An 11,609-nucleotide genomic window follows, 5' to 3' on the forward strand; every position below is an offset into this window, starting at 1 on the left:
CATTTCCCCTCGCACAGTTAAACACCCAGCAACAAAGTTAAATTGCTGAATGACTAATCACAGAGTCCCCGGCGCATTAGAACCGCTAATTTCAAGACAATTTCCGTGGTTTCAATTCTATACTGCGTACACGGCCAGGGAATTGGAACGAAACTCGAAACTGGACAGCGATGAAATGCTGTTACGCGACCAATCCGTTGTTCACCGTCCCCGTGTACCGATACATCGATACAGGGACAGTCACGCGTTTAATTCACCGCTTTCATCCGCGGGTAAACATCGGAGCTTCACGATTTAATTGGATATCAAACAATAACCGGGCCTCCGCTCGATACTGTTCCCCGCCTGACAAAAGCGGCGCGTGGTCCTTTAAATCGTTGCTAAATCTGACACGCTGACCTCTCTCTCCTCTCTCTTTCTGCTTCCGGTCTACTCGTGTCGCTGTCGCTACGTTGGTTGTACATTATAGGCGGTTGGTTGTTCGTTGGAAGGAAAAGATCGCAGCGGCAGGGTGAATTGGTTTTACGTGGCATCAGAAGGTTACGGCCGACCGGAAGCCCCGGCTTCGAAACCATTTTCATGGGGAAAACCATCGCCCTTTACGCATCGAAATCTAATAATAACCGCACCGTATACATATGCATGCGCATCGATTTGCGTTTACAGCCGGACACACGCGTATAGTCTCCTACAGGGTGTTTCTGAAATTCTTGATCTAGTATTTCATTGTTAATAATGTCCTGTTTTTTTTTTTTTAGCGAGCAGCTTTGCTTCAGCTAGGTTTTCGCCGAGGATCTCGCTAGTTTTGAGAGTGTTCTTTAAGAAAATACGATACTGTAGGATCTTTTGTTAAGATTTGAAGCAATTTTTATGGTCTCCAGGCAAGAACTTCTTCGATTTAGAGAAAAAAGAATTAAAGAAGGGGAGAAGGAAATACAATGTTACTAACTTAACGAATGGAAATGGTATCAAGTCGACGAATGGAAATTGATCCTGAGATTGACGGAAAGAAGTGAGAAAATTGAAAATTAGAGGAATACGAAACGTAAAGTTAGAGCTGCTTACGATCGAATTAGAATTCCACAGCTCCGCTTGGAAAGAATTCCCCAATTTTCCCGAATTCGCAGCGATTAATCGGAAGCTTAGCCGCGAGGGGGGCGAAAACATACGAGGAAATTAGCAGGGAATTTCTCGGGAATTCCTGGACACCGTGTACAGGTGGCCGCGTAGGTGCGCGCATTTCCATACGTATATAGTTGCACGGTTAGAACTATTATCGGGGCGCTGGTTTGGCCAAGGGTCGTGCGGTCACGTGGACCAGATAGCGGTTCACGAATCACTGAACACGGAACCATTCAGCGAGAAACGCTGATGCATAATCTACGGTATTTCTCGAAATCACGCGTCCCGCTTACCGGCGAGGCCGAACTGGTGCACGGAAGGAACATGCGCGTTTGATAAATTTCAATGGCTCCAGAGAAAGAGAGGGAGAGTGGTGACCATGCTTGGAATAGTTTTAGGAGGGAAAAAAAGAGTCACCCTTCGAATGATGGATTCCAACGTTGGGTAATTTCCACGAGCTACCTGCTCCTCCTGTCTCTTTTCAAATGGAAATTGCTTAACTGGACGCCGAGCGGAGAATCCGAGTGATTTATTACGGGGAGGTGGAAAATGGTACTAAATGCTAACCTTGAGGGATCTGTTGTTCGAAGATTATATCTGAAGCCGAGGGACGAACAGGTTCCGTTGAGGAATTTCTTAAGAATTGCAGTATTAGTCGGCTACTTTGCAATTTTCGAATAAGTAGGAATACAGGGTGTTCGAGAAAATGGTACCTGTGTCGATAACGACGGTGAGCCTTTTATGCAAAGAGTATCGTGTATTATTTGCGTAACATACAGGGTGTCCCGTAACTCCTCGAACATCCGGAAATGGGGGGTTGCTGAGGTGACTCTGAACAACTTTTTCCTTTACCAAAATGTTGGTTGAAGCTTCGTTTTTGAATTATTAACGAAAAACACTGGCCAATCAGAGCGCTGCCAAGAAATGTTACCAATGAGAGTCCCAAGTAAAATATGTTCCGAATACTAGAGTAACAAAGAAACAATCGCTGGAGAATTCTAAAAAAAAGCATCAATTAGCTATTCTCCCTATAAACAATTACGCGACACAGTTTTGCGATCATTTAGCATCGACACGTATCGGAACCGAAGAAACAAAGCCCAGTTACGCTCGTCACAGGCGAAAGAACGTACCGCGGCTGGCCGATGTAAACGTCATCCGGTTCTGAATTAATTATCCTCGCTCGACTGGACCGCAAACACAGCGGACCGATGTTCGCTGATCGATATTCGATATTGTAATTTGCCACGATGCTGACATGTTTATGGAAACATTCGCGGCGCGTGTGCAGTTACGCCCGTCCTAATATTCGTCAGCCAACCCTTCCAAAAATTCGTCCACTCGAAAAGCTAAAGTAATCCCATCTTCGTAATTCTTTCTTTGGAAACTACTTTGTTCCGTTTTCAAAAATAAAAATCACCATCAAATCTCCTAAGAAAAAAATGCTGATCTACCACGCGATAGTTCAAGTGGAATTAAGCAACTTTTGTTTCAAGCATTTCTTCCTATTTGCAAAATTGTAGGAGTTACGTATAGGTACACTGCCATAAAACGTCCAAAAGTAGATAAATTTTGGGAATTTTTTTCATAGGTAACTATTAAACGAATCGCTTCAATTTTTTCAGAGGACGTAAACGTAGCTTTAAGCTACCATCTACAATTTTTGATAGGTAAAAATCTCACAAAATGGAGGAGAATTAAATTACGAAAGTGTTCCAGAAAATCCAACATTTTCAGAACAAGGGATAGGGTTATAGAGAATCTTTTACGACAGTCGTTCTCTCGAGAGTACTTTTAAATTACGTGTCCACTTTTCCACCGATACTCTACCGCACCCTGCTCTCGATTCCCTTCTATTCCCCCTATAGGAATAACTAAACGCGTAACGTTTCACGCGATCCTCGAGAAACCCTCGCCGATAAACAAAAGTTTCGACCCTCACGCACGACTCGCCTCCTCCTGTCATTAGATTTCCTTACGGAAGATAGATCCTGTGAGGTACAGAGGAGAAGACACACAGAGGAAGACAAAAATGGAGCAGAAAAGAGGGAAGAAGGGAGAAAAAATTCGGGCGATCTAATCCAGTGAGAAACGTGTCTCGAATTTACTTTCACGTCGATTCGCTCGACGTCAGCTTCGCCGACTTACAATATTTCCCAATTGACCGACCCACTTCGCCGAGAATTACAGATTAGCCTGACAAATTCGACCGTCGAGGTATTTGGAAACGAAAAAAAAAAAGGTTCCTATCGGTTGTAATTCCAATTTTCTCTCTCTACCGGGCACATTTTCTCGATGCGAGGTGAAAAATCAGTCGGAGCTCGTTCGTCACCCGGTAGAGTTTTTAATTACTAGGCCACCGGGGGATAATGATGACGAACGAGGTGATATCGATGTCATCGGGCTGGAAAAAACGGATCAAAAGTGACGATTTCACTCGATATCACCTGGGGAAATCGATTATGCGCGATGCTCGATTGAACTGTTTATTCCGCGAGGATATTTGTCACAAAGGAAGCGGAAAATCGTGGCTGAAAAGAATTGAAAAAGAAGAAAAGGGGATACAATGTTAATTTAACGAATGGAAATTTGATCCGGAGATTGATCAAACGATAGGGAAAAATTGAAAGTTAGAGGAATAGGAAAATACGAAAGGAAAAATTAGAACGCTCTGAAGATAAGCGGAACCGGCGGGATACGGAATTTCTTTTGTTCAATTGAAATAAAGGGATGTAGAATTTCTTTGGTTTAATTGAAAGTTTTGAAACAAAGGGATACAGAGTTTCTTCTTCTTTTCTTTCTTTTTATTTTAAGGTTCCTTTTACCTGTCGATCAGAGTCTCGAGTGTAGAAGAAAATTTGACAAGGTGGATAGGCGGTTAGTGGAACGAATCGATTTTTTCCTCGAGGAATGGCTTCGTGACTCGGTGAACAAAGATCGAGGCGGATCACGTCGAGCGATTATCCCCCGATTTTCCGGCCATCCTGGGAAAACGCCTCGAGGATTCGTCTGGAAAGACTTCCCTCGAATCTTTTCATCCAGCCGCGACTGGTAATTAGGGGACGTGCGTGAAACGAGCGTGTCGTTTAATGAAAGAAGAGATCTTCGGGATTTGATCCCTAGCGCGATCCAAGGTGATGGGGATGGATCGAGAGATTATGGGAGTTAGGGTTCATTTTTTACGTTGTTCGTAGGAAATTTCGAGATCAAGCACCGGTTTGTTACCGACAACAAGTTCAAGAAAATGGACAACCAAATGTAAATACAAAAAAGGGGAATTGCAATATTCTGTCGATAGCAACCATAATCCTCATCATTTCAAACTTTTCTATCGATACGAAGTAAATCTAGTAAAGGAAAATCGATAAAATAGCCACGTTTGAAGTACCAAAATAAAATTCAGAAGCAACAGGTAATTACGATGCTCCATCGATAGCAACCATAATTCTCATCATCTCCAATCTTTCTATCAATCCCAATTCCAAACCTTGTCAAAATAAAATCGACAAAATATCCACAGTAGAAGTATCAAAAAAAAAAAAAAAAAAAAAATAAAATTCAACAAAGTATTTATCAAATATAGCACTCCGCAGTAGCTATTGATATAAACATAATTGTAACTCCAATTATTCAAACATGAGCTAATTTAAATGATTGATAATAAATATTACGACTAATATGAATATATATTATTATAAAATAAAACGAAGCTCCATTTATATGAATCAAACGAATTAACCAACCAGAATTTACATCTTTTATAATATGAATCACACTTATAAAAGCATAATCAACATTAGGACAATAATGTATAGACAACAATAAACCTGAAACAATTTGAATTATCAAAAATACACCTAATATAGAACCAAAATTTCACCAAATATTAATATTTAAGGGAGTTGGTAGCATCATCTCCAATTTTTCTATCACTTCCAACTCCAAACTTCGTCGAATTAAAATTGATAAGACATCCACAGTAGAAGTGCCAAAAAAAGAAATCTAGCAGAGTATTTATGAAATATACACTTCCATCAAGAGCAACCATAATCCTCGTCATCTCCAATCTTTCTATCGACATGAAGTAAATCTAATAAAATAAAATCGACAAAATATCCACATTTGAAGTACCGCAATAAAATCCAATAGCAACAGGTAATTACAATGCTCCATCGAGAGCAACCACAATCCTCCTCATCTCCAATCTTTCTATCAACTCCAACCTCAAGCCTCGTCAAACTAAATTCGACAAATCATCCACATCAGAAGTAGCAAAAAAAAAAAAAAAGTGAAATCCAACAGAGTATTTATGAAATATAGCAACCACGACAGGCGTATTCGCGTGGTCCAGAAAAATTCGTGGAGAAAGAGGAAGCGAGGACAGTCTCTCGCGGTGAACGGGGACGTTTAAGGACTCGTAAATACCCGTTCCTGCGGCGGTGAAAATTTCATGTATGCACACGTGCCATGTCGCATCCCATGGCTTGCGTGGCGTCTCTCCGTTTTTCACTTTCCTCCGGTCCAGCGCTCATAAAAAACCGCTGACCGATATTATCCACTCTAAGCTGGTTTACCATGTTCCTACGTGTTCTGTCAGCTCTTCACGCCACGGAGCAACCAGCGGGAGCCAGAAACGAAAAAGCTGAACGTCACGTCGCCACGTGACGTGAGTAATTACCAGCGTGCATGCACACGCGTGTTTCTCTCTTTTTTCCCCCCCTCTCTCTCTTTCTCTACGCAAAGGACACGCGTGTGCCCGCGTGTATACACACACAGGTGGATATTGCGCACGCTCTGATACCGTGTGAGAGCTTCGGCTAGGAAGATTTTTAATAGTCGTCAGCTGGAAACACGTCATGTTAATGCATCTCGGTGCATGTAACTAGAAACTGACACACACACACACACGAGAAAACGTTCAATTTTTTTTCTCCACATTTTCACGATGATGACGACGATGCTTTATTTCTTCTTTTTTTTTTTTTTCGAGAAGCGAGACGAGCTATTTTCACGTACTCAGGTAGACTGAACCACAGTCACGTGCCACGCTAATCAGATCGATTACACGCTCGAAGTTTGACTCCCGCGGGGACGGAGGCGTTACGCGAGATAAGCAAATCGATAATGAGAGTAGGTGAAATGGTGATTCGATTGAGAGAGTTTCTGGGTTATCGACGGAGCTGATTGATCGAAGATACGACCGTTGGAAAGTTTCGATACACCGTGATTCTTCCTTTTTATAGAGTTCAATCGAATTGTGCAATTTTACTTGTCTTCTTGCCTCTCTTTCAAATTGTTGAAAATATTAGATACGCTGAAGACTGATAAAGCTTAGATTTTCCAATAACGATCTTCAAGATGATAACTTTCTAACACTCGACTAATCGCTAGAAAAATAGAAATTAGACGTTTAATACTACACGTCTGCAAATTGCAACAAAATTCAATTCCTGAGTGACTAATTAAATTTATATCCTAATCAAATTCGAATCCTGACTCAAAACTTCCAGACAATCTCTGTGCACCTGAGATCCACACTGTTCCAAGTCCTCTATCACAATTTCACAGTAAAAACGAAAAGCTACCATATTTTCTATTTAACAATCAAACTTCGTTCAATAATCAGACCAATTAAATACCTCCATACAACTTGAACAAAGCGAAGAAACTGCGCAACTCGAGAAAGTTTGGTTAAAATACAGTTGTACTTACTCGGGACACGAGTTACAGGGAAAATCCTCACACGCGAAATTTTAATAATCCGATCTGTGGAAGCGTGGAAACTCTAGATTGTAAATTTCTGATGTTTCCTCAAACGTGGCTGATACCGCCGGTTTCAGCGTCACAGAAGGAAGAGTTTGAGAAGTCTGCCGCGTCACCCTAACGCGTCTGACGATCTTGACGGGGGTTGACGAAGTTGACGGGGGCTTTTATGCAAATGCTCCCGGTCCCTTCGTCATCCGTAGTCGTTCGAAGTCGCATTCCTCGTTAAAGAACCTTCTCGATGCCGCACCGCGTCGTCGAATCTCCGACGAAATTGCCAGAACGATTTCCTTTCTTTTTTTCCCCCTCTGTCATCGTCGTAAATATCGAGAGCTTGTGAAGATCTATCTGATCGTAGTTAACGAACGTCGATCGATATAAGCCGGATGTGTGAAACAACTAAACTGATTGTCTTGTACGAATTTGCTTTATCAAGTTATAGGCGAGATATCTGATTTTCAGAAGCTTCTTGCACCGCTATAGCCTGCGTCGATACTTTGTAAGAGTGAAACTGTTTCACCGAGTTTCCTCGTTTCGTTGGAAATTAAATAAAATTTTAATATCGATACTTAAATACTCCCTTTTTTTATTCGTACTTCTTCAGTTTAAACACGTAGCTATTTCTCATTCCTCGTGAGAAAGCACAGCTCTTGTTCAAGTGAAAAATTGACAAAAAATAAACATTTTACCTGAGTTTCTTTGTTTCACTGGAAGTTAAATAAAATTTTAATATCGATAATTAAATACTCCCTTTTTAAATTCGTACTTCTTCAATTTAAACATATCTATAGCCATTTCTCATTCCTCGCGAAAAAGCACAGTTTTCGTTGAAGTGAAAAATCGACAAAATTAAACATTTTACCTGAGTTTCCTTGTTTCACTGGAAGTTAAATAAAATTTTAATATCGATAACTAAATACTCTCTTTTTTAATTCGAACTTCTTCGATCTAACGTAGCTACTTCTCATTCCTCGTGAAATGATGAAGCTTCGATTAAGCAAACCGAGGAGGAGAAGAAATGTGAGAATGTCGATAGAAAATATGGAGAGAAAAACCAAATCTTCTCGCTTGATTTTGTCCTCGCGAGATCCAAAGTATCGTTATCCTCCGTTCGACGCACAGGTCGGCCAGATGTTTGTCACGGTCATTTCTCATTCCTCGCGAGAAAGCACAGTTTTCGTTGAAGTGAAAAATTGACAAAAAATAAACATTTTACCTGAGTTTCTTTGTTTCATTGGAAATTAAATAAAATTTTAATATCGATAATTAAATACTCCCTTTTTAAATTCGTACTTCTTCAATTTAAACATATCTATAGCCATTTCTCATTCCTCGCGAGAAAGCACAGTTTTCGTTGAAGTGAAAAATTGACAAAAAATAAACATTTTACCTGAGTTTCTTTGTTTCATTGGAAATTAAATAAAATTTTAATATCGATAATTAAATACTCCCTTTTTAAATTCGTACTTCTTCAATTTAAACATATCTATAGCCATTTCTCATTCCTCGCGAGAAAGCACAGTTTTCGTTGAAGTGAAAAATTGACAAAAAATAAACATTTTACCTGAGTTTCTTTGTTTCATTGGAAATTAAATAAAATTTTAATATCGATAATTAAATACTCCCTTTTTAAATTCGTACTTCTTCAATTTAAACATATCTATAGCCATTTCTCATTCCTCGCGAGAAAGCACAGTTTTCGTTGAAGTGAAAAATTGACAAAAAATAAACATTTTACCTGAGTTTCTTTGTTTCATTGGAAATTAAATAAAATTTTAATATCGATAATTAAATACTCCCTTTTTAAATTCGTACTTCTTCAATTTAAACATATCTATAGCCATTTCTCATTCCTCGCGAGAAAGCACAGTTTTCGTTGAAGTGAAAAATTGACAAAAAATAAACATTTTACCTGAGTTTCTTTGTTTCATTGGAAATTAAATAAAATTTTAATATCGATAATTAAATACTCCCTTTTTAAATTCGTACTTCTTCAATTTAAACATATCTATAGCCATTTCTCATTCCTCGCGAGAAAGCACAGTTTTCGTTGAAGTGAAAAATTGACAAAAAATGTGGAGCGGGACGGCAAGCAGGAAAAACGATTAGCAGAGAAAGAAGAAACGGGTGGAAAATAACGTGTACCAGCCGACTCCCGGTCTACACAAATTATTTTTCTTTCATACGGGTTGCACAATTCCGTCCTGCACAGCGAGCGAGCGAGCGGGCGGTGCACTTTAATTCCTCCGGAGATTTATGCAAGCGACCGCTTTGAGCCCCGTGTGTACGCCGCGCGTAATAACGCGCGATGCGTGCACGAGCTGCAACATCGGTCCCGCGCGTTTACAGTACTTTCCACCCTGCCCAAAAACGTCACCGATCTTAATGTCCCCGCGTACGAAGATTTACGCGAACGGAACAACTGGTTTTCGCTATTTTTCTCGCTTTTTCGACGCTTCCTATACCAACCCTCTCCCTCTTTTTCCTCGTACGCGAGAATTTTTGGCTGAAGAATTTTTTCACACTCGGTGGACGCCGCGCGGACCATTAGTCTTGCTCTGTTCTCGTTGACGAGCGGTTTGCAAACTGAAGGAGAACCCTTTTCACGCGATAAGGCACTTGGAACAGGTTCAGAATTTGATTGTTTAATTTTTATTTATTTATTTGTTAGAATTTGTGGCGACCGCCACGGAAGGCCTGCGTAAATACCGATTTAAATAGGAATGGCAGCTCTTGGACCTCGAGGCGAAGATTCGGGCAAGAGAAATGTTTTAGCAATATGGGCCCACGCTCCCATTTCCTGGGACTTTTCCCAGGGCAAAAGGGGGTATTTAAGGGAACCCCGAAAAAGGCACGAGGCTTTTTGTCACAGACTTGCAATCCGCACGCGTCCTTTCACTTACATGTAAAAATTAGTTCAAGTGTTGGTTAAAATAAAATAGATATATTTAGTAGAATATTTACGCAGCGTGTCGCGGTCGGAAACGCGAAAGTTGCTCCAGCAGCATTTTTCGAGTTTCAGGTAAATCCTATACAGATTGCAAACGATCATTTATCGCGAAACAACCTATCGTTCTCGTGGAGATAACGCTTTATCAATTACACCAAAGCCACTGTGTACGCCTTGAACTAGTATTAGATGAGATTACCATTTTCTTAGCGCGTTTTGCGCCACTTTAGGAGGTACTGTGAAATCTACAGCGACCTATATACCCTCAAACGAATATCGCAAAAGTTTCACAGATGATAATTCGAATTTGGTACAATCATCACCCCGAGAATTTCCACCGCACGTTTCGCGTGAATTATCCTGCTTAGTTAGGGGAGCTAGCCTTAAATTGGATAACCGGTAAAAAGATCAGCGAAACGCGACCGATCGCCGGCTGTTTGCCGCGGCGGGTCTCGTGAATACAAATTCTAAACGGAGGATTAGGGGCTGAATCCTTAAAGAGCGACGTCGTTGGAACGAAATTAACGAAACGGCGTATTTCACGATTCGATCGATCCGCCGTTCGACAACCGCGAATTCGTCGCTGGTTAGGTATCGTTTAGGAATTATCAATCACCGGTTCACTCTGTTCCATTCGCGGCCAACAAACCGAAAAATCTCGTTGTCACTCCGCTAACGAAGCGTTCGCGGAACCAGATTTTCACCCATCAAATATTCCCTTTTATTTCATTTTTTTCCATTTTTCTCCATTCAACGCTGCAACTGGCCGACTAATTTCGGGGACAGGGAATACACAATTGTGGAGTAATTGCGTATAATAATATGTGTCAATGGAAATGTTTCTCCCGTTCTCGAGCATATTCGCGGGGAAAATTTGAATTTTGATTTAATCGATGTTCGATATCGATCAGATAACATAAAAATTTCGAAGCAAACAAAGAGCTGAGGGTAGAGAAAAGCTGTCTTGTGTACACTTGAGAATTGTGTCGCTGAAATACGAGTGACACAGTTACCATAACGTCTACCTAAAGTGTATCGAAGAAAATATGACGTATAAATAATTGGTGAATCACTTTTTTCGAAGAATAAATTTTGCAGAATCTGCAAAAATTTGATAGTCAATTATCACAACGAGCAACGATCAACATGATCATCAGTTTCTTCGTTCTCGTGAAATATTCCACCGAGTGAAACGCGGTACGTGATGTCGAAAGTTAGTTTCCGACCGCATTATCGCGTTCTTCGATATTCTTAAACCACGATACGAGAGAAAGAGGTCCGCAGCGTTCGAAATCGCGATCCAGAGGTGATTTTTAATCGAGATTTATCAGACCCCCGACAAGTTCACAATGAACAATACCAGAAAGACGAAGCATCAGTCTGATCTTTCGAGATAAGGGTCACAGGTCACGATTCCCACGATAATTTCAAAATTATCTGGAACTAATCGCTGCCTTGCGAATCATTTCTCAACCCTTCAGACAACTCCAAGCGCAGAAATTTCGGCTGAGGCGGTTAAACGATGGACAAAGATAAACTCGAGACTGCTAATATCAGAAATGAAAGAAAAAAAGAATTTCACCGTTAATTTAACAAGAGAAAAACCGTACGGGAAAAAAATTAATCCTCTTTTTCTAAATTAAAATACAATATAATCGTTCGCCTGTGATAGAATCTAAGAGATAGGTATAGTTAAGCCTAGATTTAAAAAGTAGCGAGTGTTTTGCGACTTTCATAGTCTGAATTTTTCAAATTATCATCCGAGGCCTCCACG

The sequence above is a fragment of the Habropoda laboriosa genome, unplaced genomic scaffold (assembly GCF_001263275.1).
Source record: "Habropoda laboriosa isolate 0110345459 unplaced genomic scaffold, ASM126327v1 scaffold46, whole genome shotgun sequence".
In the NCBI taxonomy this organism is placed as follows: domain Eukaryota; kingdom Metazoa; phylum Arthropoda; class Insecta; order Hymenoptera; family Apidae; genus Habropoda; species Habropoda laboriosa.